The sequence below is a fragment of the Salvelinus sp. IW2-2015 genome, unplaced genomic scaffold (genome assembly GCF_002910315.2).
Source record: "Salvelinus sp. IW2-2015 unplaced genomic scaffold, ASM291031v2 Un_scaffold1112, whole genome shotgun sequence".
NCBI lineage: Eukaryota > Metazoa > Chordata > Actinopteri > Salmoniformes > Salmonidae > Salvelinus > Salvelinus sp. IW2-2015.
The window spans coordinates 224,718-230,420 of NW_019942731.1; the positions used below are offsets into that span (position 1 = coordinate 224,718).

Below are 5,703 nucleotides of genomic sequence, written 5' to 3' on the forward strand. Positions count from 1 at the left end.
TCTAATAATTTTTTTCTTTGGACTTAATATGTCAGTTGGCAACCAACTTTAAGGTGTATTACCACCACCGACTGGAGTGTGGACCTCAGTTCAGCTTTCAATCACCCACGTGGGTATATGCTCCTAAAAACCAATGAGGAGATGGGAGAGGCGGGACTTGCAGCACATCAAGCCTAAAAATAAAATGTTATATTTTATTGCCTGGTTACGCAAACGCTCGTTTGGATAAAGTGATTGAATAACGTGTAAATTTATTTTGCAACGCTCGCGCACGTAACRCAAGCGGTGTGGTCAGCATGTTACAGAATTATTGATGTACTACTGCAGATCCTGCCTTACAGAATGCTTACCAGTGTGTCTGATGTAGGAGCTGCTGAAATGTTTCTCTCCTAACAGAATGCCACACAGAAAATGAAATTAAGGCTCGTGATCCAATCAGATGCAGAGAGTGTGGATACAGAATCATGTACAAGAAGAGAACAAAGAGATGTATCCTTTTAAATATATTCTGATTTTAAATTGGTGCTGAAACCTCTGTAGGAGTGAATCCAGGGTTTTATGGCTCAGAAAGCTGGTCGGCGCGGCAGTGGGCACGTCGGCGGGGCTGAAATGTAGAGAATTTGAAGCCCCTTTTGTTTCGTTGCATTTTTTAAAGCCAATTTCTTGCAATTCAAATTTCAATGGAGCCGAGATACATTTTTGCGGTTAGTTAATTTCCTGCTATTCTACACGTTGCCAAGAAGCTGAGAGAAAATGTTGCAGTTTTAAAGAGAATTTCTGCATTCATGCATTTTGCATGGTTAATGCTGTTCTTTTGCTCAAACTTAACAATTCCCTGACTGTCTAGCTTTTATTTTGGTGATTGATAGTTCTCAAAGATTATATTACAAAAAATATATAGTCTCCCATCCCCAGACAATCCTGCAGGTGGAGGTTCTGGGTTGGCGTGGTAACACATGGTCTGCGGTTGTGAGGCCGGTTGGACGTAACTGCCGATTCTCTAAAATAGTTTTTTTTTCAGTTCATGATACATGGGACCAACACTTTACATGTGTTTTTATATTTTTGTTCAGTGTGTGTATAAATACTTTTTTTTACAGTTCAGCCAGCCCAAGGGTTTTGGCATAAAATCCCTGGAATCATTAGTGTACATTAGAGAAATGACCTGTACTAGACTAGCGTCCTGTCAGGGGGTGTACTGGTTGCATGCTGCCTCATGCTACAGAAACAGGATATAGACTAGCGTCCTGTCCAGGGGTGTTACTGGTGCATCAAGCTACAGAAAACAGGATATAGACTAGCGTCCTGTCACAGGGGGTGTACTGGTGCATCAAGCTACAGAAACAGGATATAGACTAGCGTCCTGTCCAGGGGGTGTACTGGTGCATCAAGCTACAGAAACAGGATATAGACTAGCGTCCTGTCCAGGGGGTGTCTGGTGCATCAAGCTACAGAAACAGGATATAGACTAGCGTCCTGTCCAGGGGGTGTACTGGTGCATCAAGCTACATAGAAACAGGATATAGACTAGCGTCCTGTCCAGGGGGTGTACTGGTGCATCAAGCTACAGAAACAGGATATAGACTAGCGTCCTGTCCAGGGGGTGTACTGGTGCATCAAGCTACAGAAACAGGATATAGACTAGCGTCCTGTCCAGGGGGTGTACTGGTGCATCAAGCTACAGAAACAGGATATAGACTAGCGTCCTGTCCAGGGGGTACTGGTGCATCAAGCTTACAGAAACAGGATATAGACTAGCGTCCTGTCCAGGGGGTGTACTGGTGCATCAAGCTACAGAAACAGGATATAGACTAGCGTCCTGTCCAGGGGGTGTACTGGTGCATCAAGCTACAGAAACAGGATATAGACTAGCGTCCTGTCCAGGGGGTGTACTGGTGGCATCAAGCTACAGAAACAGGATATAGACTAGCGTCCTGTCCAGGGGTGTACTGGTGCATAACGCTACAGAAACAGGATATAGACTAGCGTCCTGTCCAGGGGGTGTACTGGTGCCATCAGCTACAGAACAGGATATAGACTAGCGTCCTGTCCAGGGGGTGTACTGGTGCATCAAGCTGCAGAAACAGGATATAGACTAGCGTCTGTCCAGGGGGTGTACTGGTGCATCAAGCTACAGAAACAGGATATAGACTAGCGTCCTGTCCAGGGGGTGTACTGGTGCATCAAAGCTACAGAAACAGGATATAGACTAGCGTCCTGTCCAGGGGTGTACTGGTGCATCAAGCTCAGAAACAGGATATAGACTAGCGTCCTGTCCAGGGGGTGTACTGGTGCATCAAGCTGCAGAAACAGGATATAGACTAGCGTCCTGTCCAGGGGTGTACTGGTGCATCAAGCTGCAGAAACAGGATATAGACTAGCGTCCTGTCCAGGGGGTGTACTGGTGCATCAAGCTTACAGAACAGGATATAGACTAGCGTCCTGTCCAGGGGGTGTACTGGTGCATCAAGCTACAGAAACAGGATATAGACTAGCGTCCTGTCCAGGGGGTGTACTGGTGCATCAAGCTACAGAAACAGGATATACACTAGCGTCCTGTCCAGGGGGTGTACTGGTGCATCAAGCTGCAGAAAACAGGATATAGACTAGCGTCCTGTCCAGGGGGTGTACTGGTGCATCAAGCTGCGAAACAGGATATAGACTAGCGTCCTGTCCAGGGGTGTACTGGTGCATCAAGCTACAGAAACAGGATATAGACTAGCGTCCTGTCCAGGGGTGTACTGGTGCATCAAGCTGCAGAACAGGATATAGGCTCCTGCTCCTATGAGCTGTTCCGGTTCACACAAGGCTATGAAAAATGTTTTGAAATAATATTTTCCATTCCTGTTGATATTCCTTGACTCTGATTCCAGTGGTTGTGTGTTGACGCTCGATGAAGTTGACGACAACATTGACTAGGCACATTTTTATTATGTTTGTTTTTAGGGTGTCACAGTGTAAATAAATTTGATTACAAATCACCAACTCTTTATTCTTTCTAAGAAATGACACGTTTGACAGGCTTGGGAAGCAGTGGGATGAGAGAGCCAAGCCTATGGGTTCGTAGCTTCAACCCCGCAGCACAACACACACACACAGACCAACTGATTAATGGACGGCTGAATATATATTCTTTCTCTTGCTTTGTTTGCTCTTTTCCACATTATGTCTCTGATCAGCTACTCAGGAAAGGGCTGAAATATCCCATATTAATATATGGAACCTTAGAAATAAGGTTCATGAAACGAATCACTTGCTAACATCAGATAACATTCATATATTAGCCATTTCTGAGACTCTTAGAGCATTCATTTGATGATACATCAGTAGCAATACAAGGATATTACATCTATCGAAGAGACAGAAATGCTTATGGGTGGAGGTGTTGCTGTATAATTCAGAGCCACATCCCTGTAATGCTTATGGGGGAGGTGTTGCTGTATATATTCAGGCCATATCCCTGTAATGCTTGGGGGAGGTGTTGCTGTATATATTCAGAGCCATATCCTGTAATGCTTATGGGGAGGTGTTACTGTATATATTCAGAGCCACATCCCTGTAATGCTTATGGGGGAGGTGTTACTGTTATATTCAGAGCCACATCCCTGTAATGCTTATGGGGAGGTGTTACTGTATATATTCAGAGCCATCCCTGTAATGCTTATGGGGAGGTGTTACTGTATATATTCAGAGCCACATCCCTGTAATGCTTATGGGGGAGGTGTTGCTGTATATATTCAGAGCCATATCCCTGTAATGCTTATGGGGGAGGTGTTACTGTATATATTCAGAGCCATATCCCTGTAATGCTTATGGGGGAGGTGTTACTGTATATATCAGAGCCATATCCCTGTAATGCTTATGGGGGAGGTGTTGCTGTATATATTCAGAGCCATATCCCTGTAATGCTTATGGGGAGGTGTTGCTGTATATATTCAGAGCCATATCCCTGTAATGCTTATGGGGGAGGTGTTACTGTATATATTCAGAGCCATATCCCTGTAATGCTTATTGGGGAGTGTTACTGTATATATTCAGAGCCATATCCCTGTAATGCTTATGGGGGAGGTGTTACTGTATATATTCAGAGCCATATCCTGTAATGCTTATGGGGAGGTGTTGCTGTAATATTCAGAGCCATATCCCTATAATGCTTATGGGGAGGTGTTACTGTATATATTCAGAGCCATATCCCTGTAATGCTTATGGGGAGGTGTTGCTGTATATATTCAGAGCCATATCCCTGTAATGATTAGAGAAGATCTTATGTCAAGTGTTATTGAAGTGTTGTGGTTGCAGGTTCACTTGGTACATCTAAAGCCTTTTCTTTTGTGTGTTGCTATAGGCCACCAAGTGCTAACAGTCAGTAACTAAATAATGTGTGAAATGCTTGATAGTGTACGTGATGTAAACAGAGAGGTCTACTTTCTTGGGACCTGAATATTGACTGGTTTCCATCAAGCTGTCCTCTCAAGAGGAGGCTTCTCACTGTAACCAGTGCCTGTTGTGTATAACAGATCATACCAAATATTTTGCTGTGAATTATGTGGATGTTACAAATATTTGTTGGTCTGATGTGATTAATGAGGAGCATCCAGATGCTGCACTTGATGAAATGATTTCTTCAAGTTATTGATAAACATGCACCTCAAGGACATTCAGAGACTTGTCCCGAAGCCATTCCTGCATTGTCTTGGCTGTGTGCTTAGGGTTGTTGTCCTGTTGGAAGGTGAACCTTGACCCCAGTCTGAGGTCCTGGAGCAGGTTTTCATCAAGGATCTCTCTGTACTTGCTCTGTTCATCTTTCCTTTGATCCTGACTAGTCTCCCAGTCCCTGCCGCTGAAAAACACATGCTAGGGTTGGTGCCAGGTGTCCTCCAGAAGTGATGCTTGGCAAAAAGTTAAATCTTGGTTTCATAGACCAGAGAATCTTGTTTCCCCGTGGTCAGAGTCTTTAGGTGCCTTTTGGCAAACTCCAAGCGGGCTGTCGTGCTTTTTACTGAGGAGTGGCTTCCGTCTGGCCACTATACCATAAAGGCCTGGTTGGTGGAGTGCTACAGAGATGGTTGTCATTCTGGAAGGTTCTCCCATCTCCACAGAGGAACTCTGGAGCTCTGTCAGAGTAACCATCGGATTCTTGGTCACCTCCCTGACCAAGGCCCTTCTCCCCTGATTGCTCAGTTTGGCCGGACGGCCAGCTCTGGGAAGAGATGTCTCGACGCTCTACGGACAATTCCTTCGACTTCATGGCTTGGTTTTTACTCTGACATGTACTGTCAACTGTGGGACCTTATATAGACAGGTGTGCCTTTTCTAAATCATGTAATCAACTTAATTTACCACAGGTGGAATCCATCAAATTGTAGAAACATCTCAAGGATGATCAATGGACAGGATGCACCGGAGCTCAATTTCTAGTCTCATAGCAAAGGGTCTGAGTACTTATGTAAATAAGGTATTTCTGTGTTTTATTTCTAATAAATCTGCAAAAATGTTTAAACCCGTTTTCATTTTGTCATTATGGGGTATTGTGTGTAGATTGATGAGGGAAAAGTATTTAATACATTTTAGAATAAGGCTGTAGCGTACAATGTGGAAAGTGAAGGGGTCTGAATACTTTCCAAATGCACTGTATGTCATAGCTTTAATATGAACCAAGAGGAATGTTTGTCCTCAGGCCAGGAGGGAAGCCAAAAATGGTAA

General features: G+C 44.1%; 1 long non-coding RNA gene across 1 annotated transcript; it reads left to right on the top strand.

Annotated features, from left to right (window-relative positions):
* The first annotated feature begins 3,534 nt into the window (after positions 1–3,534).
* Positions 3,535–5,500, top strand: LOC139024157 (uncharacterized). Its single transcript, XR_011475450.1, has 3 exons — positions 3,535–3,576; positions 3,672–4,118; positions 4,214–5,500. It is a non-coding gene; the product is annotated as an uncharacterized lncRNA (long non-coding RNA).
* The last annotated feature ends 203 nt before the right edge of the window (positions 5,501–5,703 follow it).